Below are 26,630 nucleotides of genomic sequence, written 5' to 3'. Positions count from 1 at the left end.
GTTATTTTTATTTTTATTTCTGTAACAATTTTAAACTTTTTTTTTTTGCAAATGACAACTTACACTGTGGGGAGTCACACTGGAGCAGTGTATCTGTGTGGCTGTGTAATGCAACTTTTAGCCAAATGTACAGTATACGCGTCTTTGTTTGCCTCCAAAGACGCACAGTCAGTTCTTCATATAAGCAGACAGACCTTTTTCTCTGTGTAATAATATATTAAATATATACTGTATCTAGTTTAATATTGATAACAACAGAATTCTAAATTGTTTTAAAAAGTTTAAATATCTGTCATTGCCGAGCATCAAAGCACGGTCCAAGGATATGCTAAGCATTTATGATGCCACTAGGGCAAAGCAGCCATGGTGTCAGTTGTTACACACCAGCAGTGACATACTGTACTGTAGTAATGTCACTGATTGTAATGACTTTTATTGGGGGAAGGGGGAAAAGACGCACAAGTCAGCTCAATGCATAAAGTCCTTTTTCTGTCCTACTGTAAATGTACATTTCCTAGGGGTGGTCTTCAGTATGCAGACTGACGGGATCCCAGCGCACATTATACCGGCGCTGGAATCCCGACAGCCGGCATACCGACACTTATTCTCCCTCGTGGGGGTCCACGACCCCCCTAGAGGGAGAATAAAATAGCATGGCACCCGTAGCGTGGTGAGCGCAGTGAGCCCGTAAGGGGCTCATTTGCACTCGCCACACTGTCGGTAAGCCGGCGGTCGGCCTCCAGGCGCTGGTATGCTGGTCGCCGGGAGCCCGACCGCCGGCATACCATAGTGAACCCATTTCCTAGAGCGCCCCTGGAGCCCACCATTCATTTGTGTCATTCACGGCACAAGTCACAATGTGTGATACTGTCAATTCATAGGCAGCCTTCCCCCTCACCCCCACTACACTGTGAGACTTGAGATTTCATGGACTGGGTGTAATGTTAAATGACAATAACACTTTTTCTTCAGTATGGAAATGAATGGCTCATGCTGACTTTTGTTGGGAGACGGGAACCCAGAAGGCACAACAGCATACCTCCCAACTGTCCCGATTTTGGCGGGACAGTACCGTTTTTCAAGGTCTGTCCCGCTGTCCCACCCGCGGGTCGCAGTGTCCCGTTAGTGGGGGGGCAGTTGGGAGATCCCTCCCTGTCAATCGCTGCTCTGAGGAGAGCAGCGGGCAGAGAGGGACAGGGGGCATGGCCAGCAGCTCTCACAGCGCTGTCCATGTCCCCATAATGACAAAAATGGGGGCGTGGCTTGCAATCACGGCACTTGCCATGAGGCCACACACCCTTTTTGGTAGCCCACACCCCCTAATGCGCTGGTGTCCCCCCTTGGATGCTGGCAAAGTTGGGAGGTATGCAACAATAGCCAGCACCTCAACCTAACCAAGCTCGAGGGTATGCTAAGCAATCACAATACCACTAGGGCAAAGCAGCCACGCTGTCAGTATTTGCACACCAGCAGTAACATAGTGATGTCATTGATTAGAGTGATTTTTGTTTTGTTTTTTTGGGGGGGGGGCAAAAGACGCACAAGTCAGCTACTGAAAGTGGTCATTTCCTAGAGCGCTTCTGGTGCCCACAGTACATTTGTGAGGCATGCTGTCACTCGCGCCACAAGTTACAGTGAGTAATACTGTAAATTCATAGGCAGCCTTCCCCCCCACCGTTCATTTGTGAGGCATGCTGTCACTGCCGCCCATCACCGCCAAAATTATAAGTCCAAGGAAGGACCATGTGTGACTTGTATTAAATAAAGAACTTTATTTACACTGTAAAGCTTTACAGTAATTGACTGTCCCGCTTATCAGGGCTTGCTATTGTATAGTATTCTGTAGTGCTACATCCATCAGCTGCTATTCTTTTTAGCGCTGTAGTTTTCATTCGTGGAGCAGTCGCTACCCAGTGGTGAAACTGTGTATTGCATGCTGTGGATCCTCTTGCGCCTTAGTATACCTTACCATGCCAACCTTGGCTATATTTAGGCCGCGACTAAGACACATGTATGGCGAAACTACATGAAGGATGTGCGTGGCTACAACAGTAGCTCTGTTGAGTAAGAAGTGGTTGGAGCAGGTGCAGCATAAATTGTCTAGGTCTGCCTCTAGCAGTGGGGAGATTCTATCCCTATCTTTCCCTACCGTGTGTTCCAGACTGTGGTCACTGCTTCCACTGCAAGTTTCCATAGCAAGGGTCCAGTTGCATCTGGCTGGGGCCGGCAGTTGGTGATGACGTCTCTGTGTTCTCCCTTTGATTGGCTATCACCTTCAGAAGGTAATTTCTATGCAAGAGCTGGTAAATAGACACAGAGTTGTTTGTATTTTACTACATCCCAATGGAAAATGTAATTTTTCATATAATAACAACTGTTATGACACTGTTCTATCTTGTATATAATAGGACCCTTCACTATGTTTTTGTATTGTGTACAAATCAGTTACTAATATTCGCATTTACTATTATCATCATCAAGTGGCATCTGAAAGGAGTATGCTTTTTTTCCAAAGTCTTTTTCTCTGTATGTTTGGTGCATCAAATGCAAAATGAGGTCCTATGTTAGGAACACCGTCACAACCCCAATTACACCATATAACAGAAACAAGAAATTACATTGTTATCATCACAACAGTGTTTACAGACTACGAATTCTTCAAAATTGTGAATTTAAGATAACACTGAATGCCACTCAGCCGAATAAGAAAGCAAAAGTGGAACTATGCACCTGGCAGTACAGCCTGCTCTGCCATGAAATCTTTAGCGTGAACTTTGCTTATCTCTAATGTTCGCTGAATGTTAGTCATTGCTATCATCCCACAACTTGGGGACTTACAGTAGTAGTGATCTCTGGCAAAACATTTCTGTTTGGACTGCATACCTGTAATTGGAGCTATAGTAGTAAAAATGTTTCTGCAATTGAAATGATTAAGGTTGTTTCAGTATGTATTAATAATCTTAACAGTGCTGTGATTATTATCAATCCACATTATGATCGGATATTTCTATTCTAACAAAACACTCCAGCTATGTATTGCAAATGAATTACAGAGACAGTAGTTGTGGGAACCTCTGCCCCTGCGATTTACCACACGGTACACATGTTGAAAAGACTCCCCTCAAGATTCTGGAGATGCACTAAGCCTAGGAGCAGAGGCGTAACTGTGGGAGGCAACAGTGTCAGCTGCCGCTGGGTTCCTGCTCTGAAAGGGGGCACTTCTCCTTCATTTAATCCTGTTCTGTGTGTGCTGCCCTCTCTTTAGGTATTTCCTGCTATAGTAGCGACACCAATTAACTGTTTTAATCAGTTAATTGATAGTCACCGCTATCTCTTCCGTGGCCAACTTCCCCACTAGTCCCTGCATCTTAGAAGTCACTCCTTTTTTATTGTGTGGTCTTCTGTATGCCGGCGGTCGGGCTCCCGGCGCTCAGTATACCGGCGCCGGGAGCCCGACAGCCGGCATACCGACACTTATTTTCCCTTGTGGGGGTCCACGACCCCCATAGAGGAAGAATAAAATAGTGTGGCGCGCTACCCGTAGCGTGGCGAGCGCAGCGAGCCCGCAAGGGGCTCATTTGCGCTCGCCACGCTGTCGGTAAGCCGGCGGTCGGGCTCCCGGCGCCGGGATGCTGGTCGCCGGGAGCCCGACCGCCGGCCAGCCGTAGTGAACCCTTTTTTATTATAGACCTACATTTTGCAAGTGTCATACCCAGGATTAGTACCCACGACCTACTGTATTACACTGGTAGCAGACACCTTACTAATGGTGCTATTTGCTCCTGTACAGGAAGCATGAGAATTCTAACTATATATGCTTACTATGCAGGAGCAAATAGCTCCATCAGTATTATTATTATTATTACAATTTATTTATATAGCGCACACATATTCCGCAGCGCTTTACAGATTTTTTTTGCCCATTCACATCAGTCCCTGCCCCGGTGAAGCTTACAATATATATTCCCTATCACATGTACACACAGACACATTCACGCTAGGGTTAAGTTTGTTGGGAGCCAATCAACCTACCAGTATATTTTTGGATTGTGGGAGGAAACCCACGCAAGTACGGGGAGAATATGCAAACTCCACATAGTTAGGATCATGGTGGGAATCGAACCCATGACCTCAGTGCTGTGAGTCAGTAATGCTAACCATTACACCATCCGTACTGCATCAGTAAGGTGCCTGTTTCATGGGTTCTAATACTGGGTATGACACTTGCAAAATAATTGTCATAGATAGAATCTAAAATAAATGACAATGAAATTATTACATATATATATTTAGGACACTCCATAAACATACATATATGTATTTATATATAGGGATAGGGTTAGGGGCACCAATATATATCTTGCCTACGGGCAACTGGGACGAACTTTCGCCACTGCCTAGGTCGGAGAATGATAAATTGTAGAGCAATAAACTGCCAACCAAACACAGCCTGTAACAAGGCAGTTAGTATCTGATTGGCTGGCCCTTTATCTCTCTCCCCTTTATCACTCTTCAAGGCTCTAGTACATCTCCCCCAATGTCAGTTACCAGAGCTGGTGGGATACTGCAAGAGAGGGTCGTAAAATCTGAAGACAGCATTAACCAACTGGGGCAAACTCCCAAAGGTTACACTCTTTGGAGTTTGATACATAGGGGTCAGATCATAGTCCCCATTGAGAATAATGGGGACAGTGGTCTGCAGCACTGTTTCTGCTGTAATAATGTATTATTGCGTAGCCAAGAGATATATAATCATGCAGAAACTCTAGATTCTGCAAAATTGTTTTTAAAAAAACGGACTTGATAAATATGCCTCTAATTCCTACTTATTTATGTTTTTTTAATTTGTTTTGTACAACTTTTGTAGTTATTCTGTATTGTGTACTGTACTGTATTTGTTGCTAAAGGAGCTCTTATAGTGCAGATAAATAAGGTGAAGGTTTACCTAGATATCATATGCTATGTGTGTGCTTCTCCTTGTAACTTACATCAGATTTACCATTGAGATAACTTAGAACATGACAGTGACAAACGTGGCGATTTAGCCGCCTTGCGCTGTGTGTCCTGGAATAATTTCATAATATGATACCTGATTCTCCCAGACATGTTATATCTGGAACGAGAGGGCAAACCGCTGCCTAGTGCCTTCAATAATTAAAGACTTCTTTTGTCACTGGGGAGAGAAGCGTACTCTTTAAATCAAGATGGTAATTAATTTTCCTGACAACCTTTCAAAATGGTCATTTGAGATTTTCAAACTTGTCTCAGTGGCTTAACGTCCTGAGGTGGACCTACTTAAATTCTTAACTAATGCTTTAATCTGTTTCATGGTTTTATGTGTGAGGTTATATTACATCCAGATAAAGCCTTCAGAATGGACATGACTTTACAAAGTGATGTCCTATCATTGCCTTCCATGTAACAAACAGTGCCGTAACTTTGGTAGAAAGAAATCTGCCACCTGAAGTTAATACAAAGCTTTCTAAAAGATTATATATTACAGGCTAAATCAAAATGAATATTAAGAATGTCCCTGTTGTAATTACCTTTGTGTTAGATGTGCTTCTCCGTTGTTGTTAATGATTGGCTCTTCTGGTGACTGAAACTGTGATTGTGTTTTCTTTCTGTGCTTTCAAAAGAAAATAGATGTTTTCAAAGTCATTCCCTTTGATAACGGCAGGACACACATTGAAGATGAGCAGCGATCCAGACAGCCAAGCATGTCCACCACAGGCAGTGCATCAAACCCAAACCTGTTTCCTTGACATGATGTTATCATCTCGACAAGTTGCAACAAATTTTAGGTGCTGATGTGCCCTTTAGACGCAGAAATCTGATCACAATACGCACCTCAATGCCTGTCCATGTTTCAGACATCCCCGACATCTTACACCTGTTGGGATAGTATGACTGATATGAAACGCGGTCAAATGGGCATGAAATTAGAATGAAACAAACTCCATTGCACATGCAAGAGGTCTTTTTACTTTACTTATTGAACCACCCTGGTGTTGTGTGTGTGTGTGTGTGTGTGTGTGTGTGTGTGTATATATATATATATATATATATATACATAGTTAATGCTGCTTTGCTGTCTTGTATTGCAACTCTGCTCACCTCAGATCCCTGCGGCCTGTAGTGTAGCCGTCACATCCATCTGTTTGTTTATGTTATGCTTTAATGTATCCTGTTACTTTATCTAATGCACTCTATATAGGTTACAGGAAGTCGACTTTTAATCTGACTGTAATAACCCCCCATCCCCTTTATAATAAGAATTTACTTACCGATAATTCTATTTCTCATAGTCCGTAGTGGATGCTGGGGACTCCGTAAGGACCATGGGGAATAGCGGCTCCGCAGGAGACTGGGCACATCTAAAGAAAGCTTTAGGACTAACTGGTGTGCACTGGCTCCTCCCCCTATGACCCTCCTCCAAGCCTCAGTTAGGATACTGTGCCCGGACGAGCGTACACAATAAGGAAGGATTTTGAATCCCGGGTAAGACTCATACCAGCCACACCAATCACACCGTATAACTTGTGATCTGAACCCAGTTAACAGTATGATAACAGAGGAGCCTCTGAAAAGATGGCTCCCAACAATAATAACCCGATTTTTGTAACTATGTACAAGTATTGCAGACAATCCGCACTTGGGATGGGCGCCCAGCATCCACTACGGACTATGAGAAATAGAATTATCGGTAAGTAAATTCTTATTTTCTCTAACGTCCTAAGTGGATGCTGGGGACTCCGTAAGGACCATGGGGATTATACCAAAGCTCCCAAACGGGCGGGAGAGTGCGGATGACTCTGCAGCACCGAATGAGAGAACTCCAGGTCCTCCTCAGCCAGGGTATCAAATTTGTAGAATTTAGCAAACGTGTTTGCCCCTGACCAAGTAGCTGCTCGCCAAAGTTGTAAAGCCGAGACCCCTCGGGCAGCCGCCCAAGATGAGCCCACTTTCCTTGTGGAACGGGCTTTTACAGATTTTAGCTGTGGCAGGCCTGCCACAGAATGTGCAAGCTGAATTGTACTACAAATCCAACGAGCAATAGTCTGCTTAGAAGCAGGAGCACCCAGCTTGTTGGGTGCATACAGGATAAACAGCGAGTCAGATTTCCTGACTCCAGCCGTCCTGGAATATTTTCAGGGCCCTGACAACATCCAGCAACTTGGATTCCTCCAAGTCCCTAGTAGCCGCAGGCACCACAATAGGTTGGTTCAGGTGAAAACGCTGGAACCACCTTAGGGAGAAACTGAGGACGAGTCCTCAATTCCGCCCTGTCCGAATGGAAAATCAGATAAGGGCTTTTACAGGATAAAGCCGCCAATTCTGACACGCGCCTGGCCCAGGCCAGGGCCAACAGCATGACCACTTTCCATGTGAGATATTTTAACTCCACAGATTTAAGTGGTTCAAACCAATGTGACTTTTGGAACCCAAACTACATTGAGATCCCAAATTGCCACTGGAGGCACAAAAGGAGGCTGTATATGCAGTACCCCTTTTACAAACGTCTAAACTTCAGGGACTGAAGCTAGTTCTTTTTTGGAAGAAAATTGACAGGGCCGAAATCTGAACCTTAATGGACCCCAATTTCAGGCCCATAGACACTCCTGTTTGCAGGAAATGTAGGCACCGACCCAGTTGAATTTCCTCCGTCGGGCCTTACTGGCCTCGCACTACGCAACATATTTTCGCCAATTGCGGTGATAATGTTTTTGCGGTTACATCCTTCCTGGCTTTAGATCAGGATATGGATGACTTCATCCGGAATGCCTTTTTTTCTTCAGGATCCGGTGTTCAACCGGCATGCCGTCAAACGCAGCCGCGGTAAGTCTTGGAACAGACAGGGTCCTTGCTGGAGTAGGTCCCTTCTTAGAGGTAGAGGCCACGGATCCTCCGTGAGCATCTCTTGAAGTTCCGGTTACCAAGTCCTTCTTGGCCAATCCGGAGCCACGAATATAGTGCTTTCTCCTCTCCATCTTATCAATCTCAGTACCTTGGGTATGAGAGGCAGAGGAGGGAACACATACACTGACTGGTACACCCACGGTGTTACCAGAGCGTCTACAACTATTGCCTGAGGGTCTCTTGACCTGGCGCAATACCTGTCGAGTTTTTTAATCATGTGGACGACTTCTGGGTGAAGTCCCCACTCTCCCGGGTGGAGGTCGTGCTGAGGAAGTCTGCTTCCCAGTTGTCCACTCCCGGAATGAATACTGTTGACAGTGCTATCACATGATTTTCCGCCCAGCGAAGAATCCCTGCAGCTTCTGCCATTGCCCTCCTGCTTCTTGTGCCACCCTGTCTGTTTACGTGGGTGACTGCCATGATGTTGTCCAACTGGATCAACACCGGCTGACCTTGAAGCTGAGGTCTTGCTAAGCTTAGAGCATTGTAAATGGCCCTTAGCTTCAGGATATTTATGTGAAGTGATGTATCCAGGCTTGACCCTAAGCCCTGGATATTCCTTCCCCGTGTGACTGCTCCCCAGCCTCGCAGGCTGGCATCCGTGGTCACCAGGACCCAGTCCTGAATGCCGAATCTGCGGCCCTCTAGAAGATGAGCACTCTGCAACCACCACAGGATGGATACCCTTGTCCTTGGTGACAGGGTTATCCGCTGATGCCTCTGAAAATGCGACCCGGACCATTTGTCCAGTAGGTTCCACTGGAAAGTTCTTGCGTGGAATCTAGCGAATGGGATTGCTTCGTAGGAAGCCACCATTTTTACCCCGAACCCTTGTGCATTGATGCACTGAGCCTTGGTTCGGTTTTAGGAGGTTCCTGACTAGCTCGGATAACTCCCTGGCTTTCTCTTCCGGGAGAAACACCTTTTTTCTGGACTGTGTCCAGGAACATCCCTAGGAAACAGAAGACAAGTCGTCGGAACCAGCTGCGATTTTGGAATATTGAGAATCCAATCGTGCTGCCGCAACACTACCTGAGATAGTGCTACACCGACTTCCAACTGTTCCCTGGATCTTACCCTTATCAGGGAATCGTCCAAGTAAGGGATAACTAAAATTTCCTTCCTTCGAAGGGATATCATTTCGGCCATTACCTTGGTAAAGACCCGGGGTGCCGTGGACCATCCCTACGGCAGCGTCTGAACTGATAGTGACAGTTCTGTACCATAACCTGAGGTACCCTTGGTGAGAAGGGTAAATTTTGACATGAAGGTAAGCATCCTTGATGTCCCGAGACATCATGTAGTCCCCTTCTTCCAGGTTCGCAATCACTGCTCTGAGTGACTCAATCTTGAATTTGAACCTCTGTATGTAAGTGTTCAAAGATTTTAGATTTTAGATTTAGATTTAGAATCGGTCTCACCGAGCCGTCTGGCTTCGGTACCACAATAGTGTGGAATAATACCCCGTTCCCTGTTGCAGGAGGGGTACCTTGATTATCACCTGCTGGGAATACAGCTTGTGAATGGCTTCCAAAACTGCCTCCCTGTCAGAGGGAGACGTCGGTGAAGCCGACTTTTGGAAACGGCGAGGGGGAGACGTCTCGAATTCCAATATGTACCCTTGAGATATTACCTGAAGGATCCAGGGGTCTACTTGCGAGTGAGCCCACTGCGCACTGAAATTCATTGAGAACGGGCCCCCACCGTGCCTGAGCTTGTAAGGCCCTAGCGTCATACTGAGGGCTTGGCAGAGGCGGGAAAGGGTTTCTGTTCCTGGGAACTGGCTAATCTCTTCAGCCTTTTTCCTCTCCCTCTGTCACGAGCAGAAAAGAGGAACCTTTTGTCCGCTTGCCAACAAAGGACTGCGCCTGATAATACGGCGTCTTATTTTGAGAGGCGACCTGTGGTACAAACGTGGATTTCCCAGTTGTTGCTGTGGCCACCAGGTCTAAAAGACCGACCCCAAATGTCCCTTTTCAAAGGCAATACTTCCAAATGCTGTTTGGAATCCGCATCACCTGACCATTTTACTGGTAGAATTGGACAACGCACTTATACTTGATGCCAGTCGGCAAATATTCCGCTGTGCATCATGCATATATAGAAATGCATCTTTTAAATGCTCTATAGGCAATAATATACTATCCTTATCTAGGATATCAATATTTCCAGTCAGGGAATCCGACCATGCCAACCCAGCACTGCACCTCCAGGCTGAGGCGATTGCTGGTCGCAGTATAACACCAGTATGTGTGTAAATACCTTTTTGGATACCCTCCTGCTTTCTATCAGCAGGATCCTTAAGGGCGGCCATCTCATGAGAGGGTAGAGCCCTTGTTCTTACAAGCGTGTGAGCGCCTTATCCCCCCTAGGGGGTGTTTCCCAACGCACCCTAACCTCTGGCGGGAAAGGGTATGCAGCCAATACTTTTTAAGAAATTATCAATTGTTATCGGGGGGAAACCCACGCATCATCACACACCTCATTTTATTTCTCAGATTCAGGAAAACTACAGGTAGTTTTTCGATCACCGAACATAATACCCCTTTTTTGGTGGTACTCGTATTATCAGAAATGTATAAAAACATTTGCCATTGTCTCAATCATGTAACGTGTGGCCCTACTGGAAATCACGGTTGTCTCTTCACCGTCGACACAGGAGTCAGTATCCGTGTCGGCGTCTGTATCTGCCATCTGAGGTAACGGCCGCTTTAGAGCCCCTGACGGCCTATGAGACGTCTGGACAGGCACAAGCTGAGTAGCCGGCTGTCTCATGTCAACCACTGTTTTTTTTTTTTTTTTTTTTATATAGAGCTGACACTGTCACGTAATTTTCAACAGTACATCCACTCAGGTGTCGACCCCCTAGGGGGTGACATCACTGTTACAGACACTCTGCTCCGTCTCCACATCATTTTTCTCCTCATACATGTCGACACAAACGTACCGACACACAGCACACACACAGGGAAAGCTCTGATAGAGGACAGGACCCCACTAGCCCTTTGGGGAGACAGAGGGAGAGTATGCCAGCACACACCAGAGCGCTATATATATATACAGGGATAACCTTATATAAGTGTTTTTCCCCTTATAGCTGCTGTATGTTTTAATACTGCGCCTAAATAGTGCCCCCCTCTCTTTTTTTAACCCTTTCTGTAGTGCAGGGAAGAGTCAGGGAGCTTCCCTCCAACTGAGCTGTGAGGGAAAATGGCGCCAGTGTGCTGAGGAGATAGGCTCCGCCCCCTTTTCGGCGGCCTTATCTCCCGTTTTTTTGTATATTCTGGCAGGGGTTAAATGCATCCATATAGCCCAGGAGCTATATGTGATGCATTTTTTTGCCATGTAAGGTATTTCTTTTATTGCGTCTCAGGGCGCCCCCCCCAGCGCCCTGCACCCTCAGTGACCGGAGTGTGAAGTGTGCTGAGAGCAATGGCGCACAGCTGCAGTGCTGTGCGCTACCTTATTTGAAGACAGGAACGTCTTCTGCTGCCGCTTTCTCCGGACCTCTTCGCTCTTCTGGCTCTGTAAGGGGGCCGGCGGCACGGCTCCGGGACCCATCCAGGCTGAACCTGTGATCGTCCCTCTGGAGCTAATGTCCAGTAGCCAAGAAGCCCAATCCACTCTGCACGCAGGTGAGTTCGCTTCTTCTCCCCTTAGTCCCTCGATGCAGTGAGCCTGTTGCCAGCAGGTCTCACTGAAAATAACAAACCTAAACTAAAACTTTCACTAAGAAGCTCAGGAGAGCCCCTAGTGTGCACCCTTCTCGTCGGGCACAGAAATCTAACTGAGGCTTGGAGGAGGGTCATAGGGGGAGGAGCCAGTGCACACCAGTTAGTCCTAAAGCTTTCTTTAGATGTGCCCAGTCTCCTGCGGAGCCGCTATTCCCCATGGTCCTTACGGAGTCCCCAGCATTTACTTAGGACGTTAGAGAAAATTGTATTAGTTTACCGGTGGGTGCGAGCCAGATGACTAGTACTGACTGTGCTGACAAGATGGAGGGCCAAAAAAGTGTCCCAGGCCCCCAGAAGGCTTAATCTGGCCCTGCATCCAGTACAGTATAATGGCATTCGATGAGGCCCTCATTAAGAACACAGTATAACACTATGGGTTGTAGCCAATTACCCATGATAAAACATTGGGTGCGCCGTGCGCAAAAATTTAAAAAAAATTGTGATTTTTTTTCAGGTATTTTACCAATATTTTTCTACAGGCTGTCCAAGTAGATTGCCTCTAAAAAATAAATTTTATCATGAAAAAAAAAAACAGGTTCAGGGAGACCTGTGTGTTTTTGCCAGCTGCAGGGCTATTCTTGCATGAAAACAGGCCTGCTTTTGGGGAGTTGGTTTTGCCTACCTGAGGCAGGTGAAACAAAATCCCCGATAAGCCTCAGATCACGCTAGCTTATCTGGGCTAATTGGATAGCCCCCGGCAAAGCAATTACCTGCGGTCAGTGACCCCGGATAACTGGTTACTCCACAATGTTATGGGGGGAATAATGTTGAGCTTAGTGGAGGTCTAACTTCTGAATCTTCTCCTGCAAACAAGCAGCACATCACACTTACATATGTTAATTTATGCAGAGAGATAAGGTTATATTTGCTATATGATTTATGGCCATATGTTTATTTAGGGGTCTATTTACTAAGCCTTGGATGGAGATAAAGTGAACGGAGATAAATGAGCAGCCAATCAGCTCTTAACTGCCATGTCACAGGCTGGGTTTGAAAAATGACAGGAGCCGATTGGCTGGTACTTTATCTCCGTCCACTTTATCTCTATCCAAGGCTTAGTAAATAGACCCCTGAGGGGGAAATTTACTAAGCAGTGATAAGAGCGGAGAAGTTGCCCATGGCAACCAATCAGCACTGAAGTAACATCTATAATTTGCATACTATAAAATTATACAGAGCTGCTGATTGGTTGATGGGGCAATTTCTCCACTGGCTCACTTCTCCGCTCTTATCACTGCTTAGTAAATGTCCCCCTTAGTCTTTTAGTCCCATTCAAACAGTGGGGTAGATGTATTAACCTGGAGAAGGCATAAGGAAGTGATAAACCAGTGATAAAGCAGTATTAAGTGCAAGGTGATAATGCACCAGCCAATCAGCTCCTAACTGTTCATTTACATATGGGAGCTGATTGGCTGGTGTGTTTATCACCTTGCACATATCACTGGTTTATCACTTCCTAATGCCTTCTCCAGGTTAATACATCTGCCCCAGTGTTTTCTTCTTAAGGATTACAGACAGGATGCAGGTACATGTAAAACGCTGTAGATTATGCTCCCAAAATGATTCCTGAGTGGGTTGGGCAAGTGCAAAAATTGCTAAAGTGCTAAAATGTTATGAACGTTGTTGTATTTCTATAAAGCTATATCACAACCAGATGTTGATTGTAGCTCCCATCTAGTACAGTGCTCTGACGTTCATCTGTGTTCACTGCAAAATTGTTTGTCTCTAATTATAAATGATTGACCTCTATGGGAATTACATAGTCAGAGAACACACCAACATTTGTGTCATAAGCTGTTTGTACTATTTCGATCCATCCAGCTATTAAAATTAAAGAGCATTTGTAGCGACCATGTTGTTCCCATTAAGTTCAACAATATCTATAATCAGATCTACTGTATTTAAGCAGTGACTACCTTGCAGTGAGCGCACCAGTATACCAGCATAAGAATTCGGAAGACAGCCAAACTTACATATCCGGTGTATAAAAACCTTTATTAATAGGGTCGTTTGTAAAGTTCTATAACTCCTGGTTTTACAAGTGGCCGAAGAAGGAACTTAAAATGTCTTAGCAAAATATACAGTTTTAGTCACAGCCGATGTAAACACTTTTTTTTTCTTAAATATAAACAGTGATAAATGCTATACGCACAGTGGGAGACTGGTGACTTATGGATGCCACGGAGCACTGACAAAACGTAGAGATGAGCGCCTGAAATTTTTCGGGTTTTGTGTTTTGGTTTTGGGTTCGGTTCCGCGGCCGTGTTTTGGGTTCGAACGCGTTTTGGCAAAACCTCACCGAATTATTTTTGTCGGATTCGGGTGTGTTTTGGATTCGGGTGTTTTTTTCCAAAAACACTAAAAAGCTTAAATCATAGAATTTGGAGGTCATTTTGATCCCAAAGTATTATTAACCTCAAAAACCATAATTTACACTCATTTTCAGTCTATTCTGAATACCTCACACCTCACAATATTATTTTTAGTCCTAAAATTTGCACCGAGGTCGCTGTGTGAGTAAGATAAGCGACCCTAGTGGCCGACACAAACACCGGGCCCATCTAGGAGTGGCACTGCAGTGTCACGCAGGATGTCCCTTCCAAAAAACCCTCCCCAAACAGCCCATGACGCAAAGAAAAAAAGAGGCGCAATGAGGTAGCTGTGTGAGTAAGATTAGCGACCCTAGTGGCCGACACAAACACCGGGCCCATCTAGGAGTGGCACTGCAGTGTCACGCAGGATGGCCCTTCCAAAAAACCCTCCCCAAACAGCACATGACGCAAAGAAAAAAAGAGGCGCAATGAGGTAGCTGACTGTGTGAGTAAGATTAGCGACCCTAGTGGCCGACACAAACACCGGGCACATCTAGGAGTGGCACTGCAGTGTCACGCAGGATGTCCCTTCCAAAAAACCCTCCCCAAACAGCACATGACGCAAAGAAAAAAAGAGGCGCAATGAGGTAGCTGTGTGAGTAAGATTAGCGACCCTAGTGGCCGACACAAACACCGGGCCCATCTAGGAGTGGCACTGCAGTGTCACGCAGGATGTCCCTTCCAAAAAACCCTCCCCAATCAGCACATGATGCAAAGAAAAAGAAAAGAAAAAAGAGGTGCAAGATGGAATTATCCTTGGGCCCTCCCACCCACCCTTATGTTGTATAAACAAAACAGGACATGCACACTTTAACCAACCCATCATTTCAGTGACAGGGTCTGCCACACGACTGTGACTGATATGACGGGTTGGTTTGGACCCCCCCCAAAAAAGAAGCAATTAATCTCTCCTTGCACAAACTGGCTCTACAGAGGCAAGATGTCCACCTCATCTTCACCCTCCGATATATCACCGTGTACATCCCCCTCCTCACAGATTATCAATTCGTCCCCACTGGAATCCACCATCTCAGCTCCCTGTGTACTTTGTGGAGGCAATTGCTGCTGGTCAATGTCTCCGCGGAGGAATTGATTATAATTCATTTTAATGAACATCATCTTCTCCACATTTTCTGGATGTAACCTCGTACGCCGATTGCTGACAAGGTGAGCGGCGGCACTAAACACTCTTTCGGAGTACACACTTGTGGGAGGGCAACTTAGGTAGAATAAAGCCAGTTTGTGCAAGGGCCTCCAAATTGCCTCTTTTTCCTGCCAGTATAAGTACGGACTGTGTGACGTGCCTACTTGGATGCGGTCACTCATATAATCCTCCACCATTCAATCAATGTTGAGAGAATCATATGCAGTGACAGTAGACGACATGTCCGTAATCGTTGTCAGGTCCTTCAGTCCGGACCAGATGTCAGCATCAGCAGTCGCTCCAGACTGCCCTGCATCACCGCCAGCGGGTGGGCTCGGAATTCTGAGCCTTTTCCTCGCACCCCCAGTTGCGGGAGAATGTGAAGGAGGAGATGTTGACAGGTCGCGTTCCGCTTGACTTGACAATTTTGTCACCAGCAGGTCTTTCAACCCCAGCAGACCTGTGTCTGCCGGAAAGAGAGATCCAAGGTAGGCTTTAAATCTAGGATCGAGCACGGTGGCCAAAATGTAGTGCTCTGATTTCAACAGATTGACCACCCGTGAATCCTTGTTAAGCGAATTAAGGGCTGCATCCACAAGTCCCACATGCCTAGCGGAATCGCTCCGTGTTAGCTCCTCCTTCAATGCCTCCAGCTTCTTCTGCAAAAGCCTGATGAGGGGAATGACCTGACTCAGGCTGGCAGTGTCTGAACTGACTTCACGTGTGGCAAGTTCAAAGGGCATCAGAACCTTGCACAACGTTGAAATCATTCTCCACTGCACTTGAGACAGGTGCATTCCACCTACTATATCGTGCTCAATTGTATAGGCTTGAATGGCCTTTTGCTGCTCCTCCAACCTCTGAAGCATATAGAGGGTTGAATTCCACCTCGTTACCACTTCTTGCTTCAGATGATGGCAGGGCAGGTTCAGTAGTTTTTGGTGGTGCTCCAGTTTTCTGTACGTGGTGCCTGTACGCCGAAAGTGTCCCGCAATTCTTCTGGCCACCGACAGCATCTCTTGCACGCCCCTGTCGTTTTTAAAAAAATTCTGCACCACCAAATTCAAGGTATGTGCAAAACATGGGACGTGCTGGAATTGGCCCAGATTTAATGCACACACAATATTGCTGGCGTTGTCCGATGCCACAAATCCACAGGAGAGTCCAATTGGGGTAAGCCATTCCGCGATGATCTTCCTCAGTTGCCGTAAGAGGTTTTCAGCTGTGTGCGTATTCTGGAAAGCGGTGATACAAAGCGTAGCCTGCCTAGGAAAGAGTTGGCGTTTGCGAGATGCTGCTACTGGTGCCGCCGCTGCTGTTCTTGCGGCGGGAGTCCATACATCTACCCAGTGGGCTGTCACAGTCATATAGTCCTGACCCTGCCCTGCTCCACTTGTCCACATGTCCGTGGTTAAGTGGACATTGGGTACAGCTGCATTTTTTAGGACACTGGTGACTCTTTTTCTGAGGTCTGTGTACATTTTCGGTATCGCCTGCCTAGAGAAATGGAACCTAGATGGTATTTGGTACCGGGGACACAGTACCTCCAACAAGTCTCTAGTTGGCTCTGCAGTAATGATGGATACCGGAACCACGTTTCTCACCACCCAGGATGCCAAGGCCTCAGTTATCCGCTTTGCAGTAGGATGACTGCTGTGATATTTCATCTTCCTCGCAAAGGACTGTTGAACAGTCAATTGCTTACTGGAAGTAGTACAAGTGGGCTTACGACTTCCCCTCTGGGATGACCATCGACTCCCAGCGGCAACAACAGCAGCGCCAGCAGCAGTAGGCGTTACACGCAAGGATGCATCGGAGGAATCCCAGGCAGGAGAGGACTCGTCAGACTTGCCAGTGACATGGCCTGCAGGACTATTGGCATTCCTGGGGAAGGAGGAAATTGACACTGAGGGAGTTGGTGGGGTGGTTTGCGTGAGCTTGGTTACAAGAGGAAGGGATTTACTGGTCAGTGGACTGCTTCCGCTGTCACCCAAAGTTTTTGAACTTGTCACTGACTTATTATGAATGCGCTGCAGGTGACGTATAAGGGAGGATGTTCCGAGGTGGTTAACGTCCTTACCCCTACTTATTACAGCTTGACAAAGGGAACACACGGCTTGACACCTGTTGTCCGCATTTCTGGTGAAATACCTCCACACCGAAGAGCTGATTTTTTTGGTATTTTCACCTGGCATGTCAACGGCCATATTCCTCCCACGGACAACAGGTGTCTCCCCGGGTGCCTGACTTAAACAAACCACCTCACCATCAGAATCCTTCTGGTCAATTTCCTCCCCAGCGCCAGCAACACCCATATCCTCCTCATCCTGGTGTACTTCAACACTGACATCTTCAATCTGACTATCAGGAACTGGACTGCGGGTGCTCCTTCCAGCACTTGCAGGGGGCATGCAAATAGTGGAAGGCGCATGCTCTTCACGTCCAGTGTTGGGAAGGTCAGGCATCGCAAACGACACAATTGGACTCTCCTTGTGGATTTGGGATTTCAAAGAACGCACAGTTCTTTGCGGTGCTTTTGCCAGCTTGAGTCTTTTCAGTTTTCTAGCGAGAGGCTGAGTGCTTCCATCCTCATGTGAAGCTGAACCACTAGCCATGAACATAGGCCAGGGCCTCAGCCGTTCCTTGCCACTCCGTGTGGTAAATGGCATATTGGCAAGTTTACGCTTCTCCTCCGACAATTTTATTTTAGGTTTTGGAGTCCTTTTTTTTCTGATATTTGGTGTTTTGGATTTGACATGCTCTGTACTATGACATTGGGCATCGGCCTTGGCAGACGACGTTGCTGGCATTTCATCGTCTCGGCCATGACTAGTGGCAGCAGCTTCAGCACGAGGTGGAAGTGGATCTTGATCTTTCCCTAATTTTGGAACCTCAACTTTTTTGTTCTCCATATTTTATAGGCAGAACTAAAAGGCACCTCAGGTAAACAATGGAGATGGATGGATTGGATACTAGTATACAATTATGGACGGACTGCCACGGTTAGGTGGTATAAAAAAACCACGGTTAGGTGGTATATATTGTAATACAATTATGGATGGACGGACTGCCTGCCGAGTGCCGACACAGAGGTAGCCACAGCCGTGAACTACCGCACTGTACACTGGTTGATAAAGAGATAGTAGTATACTCGTAACAACTAGTATGACTGACTATGACGGTATAAAGAATGAAAAAAAAACCACGGTTAGGTGGTATATATTATAATACAATTATGGATGGACGGACTGCCTGCCGACTGCCGACACAGAGGTAGCCACAGCCGTGAACTACCGCACTGTACACTGGTTGATAAAGAGATAGTAGTATACTCGTAACAACTAGTATGACACTATGACGGTATAAAGAATGAAAAAAAAACCACGGTTAGGTGGTATATATTATAATAATACAATTATGGATGGACGGACTGCCTGCCGAGTTCCGACACAGAGGTAGCCACAGCCGTGAACTACCGCACTGTACACTGGTTGATAAAGAGATAGTAGTATACTCGTAACAACTAGTATGACTGACTATGACGGTATAAAGAATGAAAAAAAAACCACGGTTAGGTGGTACATATTGTAATACAATTATGGATGGACGGACTGCCTGCCGAGTTCCGACACAGAGGTAGCCACAGCCGTGAACTACCGCACTGTACACTGGTTGATAAAGAGATAGTAGTATACTCGTAACAACTAGTATGACTGACTATGACGGTATAAAGAATGAAAAAAAAACCACGGTTAGGTGGTATATATTGTAATACAATTATGGATGGACGGACTGCCTGCCGAGTTCCGACACAGAGGTAGCCACAGCCGTGAACTACCGCACTGTACACTGGTTGATAAAGAGATAGTAGTATACTCGTAACAACTAGTATGACTGACTATGACGGTATAAAGAATGAAAAAAAAACCACGGTTAGGTGGTATATATTATAATACAATTATGGATGGACGGACTGCCTGCCGACTGCCGACACAGAGGTAGCCACAGCCGTGAACTACCGCACTGTACACTGGTTGATAAAGAGATAGTAGTATACTCGTAACAACTAGTATGACACTATGACGGTATAAAGAATGAAAAAAAAACCACGGTTAGGTGGTATATATTATAATACAATTATGGATGGACGGACTGCCTGCCGACTGCCGACACAGAGGTAGCCACAGCCGTGAACTACCGCACTGTACACTGGTTGATAAAGAGATAGTAGTATACTCGTAACAACTAGTATGACACTATGACGGTATAAAGAATGAAAAAAAAACCACGGTTAGGTGGTATATATTATAATACAATTATGGATGGACGGACTGCCTGCCGAGTGCCGACACAGAGGTAGCCACAGCCGTGAACTACCGCACTGTACACTGGTTGATAAAGAGATAGTAGTATACTCGTAACAACTAGTATGACTGACTATGACGGTATAAAGAATGAAAAAAAAACCACGGTTAGGTGGTATATATTATAATACAATTATGGATGGACGGACTGCCTGCCGACTGCCGACACAGAGGTAGCCACAGCCGTGAACTACCGCACTGTACACTGGTTGATAAAGAGATAGTAGTATACTCGTAACAACTAGTATGACACTATGACGGTATAAAGAATGAAAAAAAAACCACGGTTAGGTGGTATATATTATAATACAATTATGGATGGACGGACTGCCTGCCGACTGCCGACACAGAGGTAGCCACAGCCGTGAACTACCGCACTGTACACTGGTTGATAAAGAGATAGTAGTATACTCGTAACAACTAGTATGACACTATGACGGTATAAAGAATGAAAAAAAAAACACGGTTAGGTGGTATATATTATAATAATACAATTATGGATGGACGGACTGCCTGCCGACTGCCGACACAGAGGTAGCCACAGCCGTGAACTACCGCACTGTACACTGGTTGATAAAGAGATAGTAGTATACTCGTAACAACTAGTATGACTATGACGACGGTATAAAGAAAGAAAAAAAAATACCACGGTTAGGTGGTATATAATTATACAATTATGGATGGACGGACTGCCTGCCGAGTGCCGACTGCCGACACAGAGGTAGCCACAGCCGTGAACTACCGCACTGTACTGTGTCTGCTGCTAATATAGACTGGTTGATAAAGAGATAGTATACAACAATATACTACTATACTGGTGGTCAGGCACTGGTCACCACTAGTCACACTGGCAGTGGCACTCCTGCAGCAAAAGTGTGCACTGTTTAATTTTAAATTAATATAATATTATGTACTCCTGGCTCCTGCTATAACAACCTGCAGTGCTCCCCAGTCTCCCCCACAATTATTATAAGCTTTTATACATTGATGTGCAGCACACTGGGCTGAGCTGAGTGCACACAGACTGAGTCACACTGTGTGACTGCTGTGTATCGTTTTTTTCAGGCAGAGAACGGATATAGCAGAGAACGGATATATTAAATAAAAGTTAACTTAACAACAACTGCACTGGTCACTGTGGTAAACTCTGTCTGCACAATCTCTCTCTCTCTCTCTCTCTTCTAATCTATTCTAATGGAGAGGACGCCAGCCACGTCCTCTCCCTATCAATCTCAATGCACGTGTGAAAATGGCGGCGACGCGCGGCTCCTTATATAGAATCCGAGTCTCGCGAGAATCCGACAGCGTCATGATGACGTTCGGGCGCGCTCGGGTTAACCGAGCAAGGCGGGAAGATCCGAGTCGCTCGGACCCGTGAAAAAAAAAGTGAAGTTCGTGCGGGTTCGGATTCAAAGAAACCGAACCCGCTCATCTCTAGACAAAAGTAAGTGTCACATATGTTAGAGTTAAAATAGTCTGTTGTGAGTAGAGATGTGCGCTTCGTTTCTCCTGAAATATGAACACACCCGAACTAAGGGGTTCTGAGTGGAACCAAGTCCCGGCTTGGGTATGTTGTCAATTTAGAACTCAGATTTAAAAAAAAAAAAAAACTTGGGTTTTGTATTGCATGTAAACAGGTCAAATTGACATGATTTTAGCTGCTTTTATAGACTTTTATCTATTTGTTTAATCAATGTTTATCGATTTTTATCGATCTTAAAGGAATCCAAAACTGAACCAAAAACCAAATCCGAACCAAAACACTTAAGCGTGGTTTTGCCAAAACACGATGATGAATTAGAACCAAAACCAAAATATGTGGGTCCGCACACATCTCTAGTTATGAGAAGTGATGAAGAGGTAGCAACCAATAATGATTCTGCAGCTGTCTGCATACTCAGGAATATTACTCCTTCATTATCCTAAAGTGAAGTCTGCTGTATGACAGTTACTGTACAGTATATGGGCCTCTGACAGCCAGTAATAATTCATATAGACAATATAGGCCTAATTCATGTTTGTATGCAATGCCCGATTATCACGCAATGGAGCGATTACGGGTAGACTACACAAGTGGTGCGAACACAATGTGCATGTGCGAAGGTGCCGCTGTGATCTTGCTTGCAAGAGGGATTTCATCACAAAGTGGTTGACAGGAAGTGACAGTTTGGAGGTGTTAACGTGGGGTTTATGGGGATTGGTTGAGAACATGCAGGCGTGTCATGGGAATTTTTGGGGCATTTACCTGCCGTCAGCTGTGAGCGCCTATGTCGCTACTGCTTTGTCCAGTCTTCATCCCCATAGACCGACCCTAAGCTGAGATGTTCCTCATTTTTGTGTGTAGGCTGCAAATCCTGTATGTATGCAACTGAGAATGAGTTTGTGATGACTCCAGTGGGCCTCTCTCATCATTTCTGGGTGGCAAATTCACTTGCTAACATTAGCGGTTCTGTGGCCTACATAATCGCACTTGCTAATTCATTGAACATGAATTCGGCCCTGTATGCAGTGACTGTACACTTCAGAACAACTTCCCAGTCTTGCCTCCCTCAATTGTCAATGACAATTTCCTACCTATCCCTTTGCATAAATACTGCACAAAACTAGAACATATACTTGTACCCATAAAGGATTTTAAAAATCCACAGGTGGCCTGGAAATCATGGACTGTGTGTGGTTTTGAGGACCGAGTTTTAGAACCTGTGTGTTATGGAATGTTCAGAAATGTGTTGAGAATTCCTGCAACAAGCTGAGAAACACTAATGGCTGTATAATGTTAATGTACAAGCTTAGTAACCCCTCAATGAGCCCACCTACGGAACTCAACCATCAGCTGCTACCATTCAATAGGAGGCAGTAGATTAACATTTCTGTAATGTATTAATGCTGGAAGACGCACAGTCCAATGAACCTGGTAAAATTATGTTCCCATCATCGACGGAGACAATTATCAAATAGATTCCAAGCTTGTGATAAAAGTAACATGAGAAATAAAGCCGCTTTGCTTGTTCAGTTTAAATGCATTTTACCAGTATTACCTAGACACATACTGCCTTCTTCAATATGTCTGACACAATCTTATTTACCACTAATGTGCACAAAAGCATTCCCATCCCTCTGGGTGTTCGGTTATGCCAATCAGTCACATAAACAATAACTCAGGTCTTATCTTATTGTTCAGTTCTCCCTCTGAGATGAGCCTGGAATTCATGCAGGCTTTCCATAAAAATGAAGCCATTTTGCTATCTTTTGGATTAGTGCTGCTGAGAAGAAAGGTAACCGTGGTGCAAAATGAGCTCGTAAAAGTGACTTATTCTGAGGCTAAAGGAGTAATTAGGTCATGTATATTGGAAATAAACATCTTGCATGCTGGAAGATATGCCTGTTTATATGCCTTTGTTATTTATGGCTGCAAGGTTTCACCTCAGCAAAAATAACAGGTGGCTGTCCCTGTTCTGAGCAAGGGCTTGATAACAATAACTTGCATTGCATTTTATTGCCCCTTCGGGAAGGTAAAACAAGCAGAGGAGTCATTACACTGTGTCGACATTATAAAAATGGTTCACAGAATTATTATTGATCCGTGACTGGGCTATGTTCTCGTAAATGTATATTGCTGTTTACAATAATAATAATTAGCAGTCACACAACCAACAATAGTTCAAAGAAAATGTACATACATGCTGCAGAGTCCACATGGGACTTCCATATCTGGAAATTGGAAAACCATTGGATTTAAGCTCAATTAAATCTGAAATAGTTGACCAATGGGTTAAATCAGCACGTATTGCGTCTTCCATTCTCTGTGTACAGATGTGATCACTGCATGATACTGCTCTGCGCTTTAATATCATGCTAACAGGTGGCTGTTATGCAGATTTTGATGTTCACAGTCATTAAAATGAAGTTAAACTGGATGCCATTTTACTAGAGCAGCAAAACAAAGCCTAGGAAAAGTCTTTACACTTGCAATACATGAGGGGCATCAGGCAGCCGACAAGAGGAGACCGTTCAGACAGAAGGTCAGGGCAGGAGAAATATAGTCAGAGGGAGGTTAACAAACTAAAGAACAGGAGACCAGAGCGCAGCATGAAAAGAAAGTGGTACTGCTGTAGCACTTGACTCCATGAGCACCAGAGTGGAACAAATATAGCAACCAAGTTGTAGAGAAGACAAATGATGTGTACAGTGTATGAGTCCAACTCTTACTGATAATTTTCATCTGGTAAAACAGCAATAGAAGCATATTGCAATCGCCGTATGGAATACGAAGAATTACCGCAAACATTCTGTGTTATAGATTTCAAGTTGTCATAGTTCCATTCTGAGGAAATAAAGACTTCTAGAAGTTGGCACAAGCTGAGTCACATGGGACCTGGCAGCTCACTTGCGCCAGGCGTCTCGTGCAGTATGGCGTATTGAGGCTATGTGTATGAGGATACGTCTGTATCATGTCCAGATGTTCAGTAACTACATTCTTTACATGTTGCTTCCAGCAAGGTCTTTCAGCCCATTATTGAGATACAGCCTTGAATAAATACTTGAAAATTATGAAATCTACAGTAGATCATACCTAACTTGTACTCTCCAGGATCGTCCAGGAGACTAAATTTTTTTCCAAGAAATCCAAGTCACCATACCACATTTCACCAATTTCTCCAGTTAATTGTGGGGAACGCTTCGTAATGCAACCTCTGGAGAATCACATCATTATGACACCAGCCCCAGCTGTGTAATGCATAAATCATGGCACGGAGGATGTTGCCATGACTGTATAATTCAGTCCACCAGACCCTCTCCCAGAGGGGAGGTAATGAATCTGATGTCCCTATTGCCATTCTCCATAGCAGAATTTTGGTAGAGGCCTTGCATTGCTTCTTGACTCTGCTCTTTTGTGGACCAAATTAGTACATGCTCACAAGAGGGATCAATTGGACCCATCTGTGAGAAGATCAGGGGTATGAACAGAATCGGAGACATCAAAAGTGGGTATGATTTGGCATTACTAGTTTCCCCTCACCTCTGGGCCCTGTAGCAACAAAACCCTCTGTATCTGTAATTCCTCCACTGATACCAAGAAACTAACTATAGATGCCCTGTATGACATGCAATATACAGTAAGTCAAACATTTTGACATTACAAAGACATGAATCACAGCACAGTATACTGTATGTCAAGGACATTACACGGTTCTCAAAAAACTGTTATCTGGCCTTAAAACCAAATTCATCACTGTTTTAATCATTAATTCTGTGTTACGTAATGGTTAGCATTAGTGATGTGCACCGGACATTTTTCGGGTTTTGTGTTTTGGTTTTGGATTCGGTTCCGCTGCCGTGTTTTGGATTCGGACGCATTTTGGCAAAACCTCCCTGAAATTTTTTTGTCGGATTCGGGTGTGTTTTGGATTTGGGTGTTTTTTTTTTTCAAAAACCCCTCAAAAACAGCTTTAATCATAGAATTTGGGGGTAATTTTGATCCCATAGTATTATTGACCTCAATAACCATAATTTCCACTCATTTCCAGTCTATTCTGAACACCTCACACCTCACAATATTATTTTTAGCGCTACAATTTGCACCGAGGTCGCTGGATGACTAAGCTAAGCGACCCAAGTGGCCGGCACAAACACCTGGCCAAACTAGAAGTGGCACTGCAGTGTCAGACAGGATGGCACTTAAAAAAATAGTCCCCAAACAGCACATGATGCAAAGAAAAAAAGAGGTGTACCAAGGTCACTGGATGGCTAAGCTAAGCGACCCAAGAGGCCGACACAAACACCTGGCCCATCTAGGAGTGGCACTGCAGTGTCAGACAGGAAGGCACTTAAAAAAATAGTCCTCAAACAGCACATGATGCAAAGAAAAAAAGAGGTGCACCAAGGTCGCTGGATGGCTAAGCTAAGCGACCCAAGTGGCCGACATAAACACCTGGCCCATCTAGGAGTGGCACTGCAGTGTCAGACAGGATGGCACTTAAAAAAATAGTCCCCAAACAGCACATGATGCAAAGAAAAAAAGAGGTGCACCAAGGTCACTGGATGGCTAAGCTAAGCGACCAAGTGGCCGACACAAACACCTGGCCCATCTAGGAGTGGCACTGCAGTGTCAGACAGGATGGCACTTAAAAAAATAGTCCGCAAACAGCACATGATGCAAAGAAAAAAAGAGATGCACCAAGGTCGCTGGATGGCTAAGCTAAGCGACCCAAGTGGCCGACACAAACACCTGGCCCATCTAGGAGTGGCACTGCAGTGTCAGACAGGATGGCACTTTAAAAAAATAGTCCTCAAACAGCACATGATGCAAATAAAAAAAGAGGTGCACCAAGGTCGCTGGATGGCTAAGCTAAGCGACACAAGTGGCCGACACAAACACCTGGCCCATCTAGGAGTGGCACTGCAGTTTCAGACAGGAAGGCACTTAAAAAAATAGTCCTCAAACAGCACATGATGCATAGAAAAAAAGAGGCGCACCAAGGTCACTGGACGGCTAAGCTAAGCGACCCAAGAGGCAGACACAAACACCCGGCCCATCTAGGAGTGGCACTGCAGTGTCAGACAGGAAGGCACTTAAAAAAATAGTCCTCAAACAGCACATGATGCATAGAAAAAAAGAGGCGCACCAAGGTCGCTGGATGGCTAAGCTAAGCGACCAAGTGGCCGACACAAACAGCTGGCCCATCTAGGAGTGGCACTGCAGTGTCAGACAGGATGGCACTTAAAAAAATAGTCCCCAAACAGCACATGATGCAAAGAAAAAAAAGAGATGCACCAAAGTCGCTGGATGGCTAAGCTAAGTGACACAAGTGGCCGACACAAACACCTGGCCCATCTAGGAGTGGCACTGCAGTGTCAGACACGATGGCAGATTTAAAAAAATAGTCCCCAAACAGCACATGATGCAAAGAAAAGAAGAGGTGCACCAAGGTCGCTGGATGGCTAAGCCAAGCGACCCAAGTGGACGACACAAACACCTGGTCCATCTTGGAGTGGCACTGCAGTGTCAGACAGGATGGCACTTTAAAAAAATAGTCCTCAAACAGCACATGATGCAAATAAAAAAAGAGGTGCACCAAGGTCGCTGGATGGCTAA

At 45.2% G+C, this 26,630-nt stretch overlaps 1 protein-coding gene and 1 long non-coding RNA gene across 3 annotated transcripts in view; one reads left to right on the top strand and one right to left on the bottom strand.

Annotated features, from left to right (window-relative positions):
• LRRTM4 (leucine rich repeat transmembrane neuronal 4) overlaps window positions 1–26,630 on the top strand; it is an 871,250-nt gene that overhangs the window by 539,456 nt on the left and 305,164 nt on the right. The window lies entirely within an intron of this gene.
• Window positions 1–26,630, bottom strand: part of LOC134936790 (uncharacterized) — a 165,354-nt gene that overhangs the window by 101,371 nt on the left and 37,353 nt on the right. Inside the window, exons 2-4 of the long non-coding RNA XR_010180546.1 lie at window positions 5,851–5,893; window positions 5,547–5,624; window positions 2,150–2,300 (exon numbers count right to left, since the gene is read on the bottom strand). This is a non-coding gene — a long non-coding RNA (uncharacterized LOC134936790). The remainder of the gene's footprint in view (window positions 1–2,149; window positions 2,301–5,546; window positions 5,625–5,850; window positions 5,894–26,630) is intronic.

This window comes from Pseudophryne corroboree, chromosome 6, assembly GCF_028390025.1.
Source record: "Pseudophryne corroboree isolate aPseCor3 chromosome 6, aPseCor3.hap2, whole genome shotgun sequence".
NCBI lineage: Eukaryota > Metazoa > Chordata > Amphibia > Anura > Myobatrachidae > Pseudophryne > Pseudophryne corroboree.
Note: the sequence above shows the minus strand (reverse complement) of the source record. Positions and strands in the feature narration are given on the sequence as shown.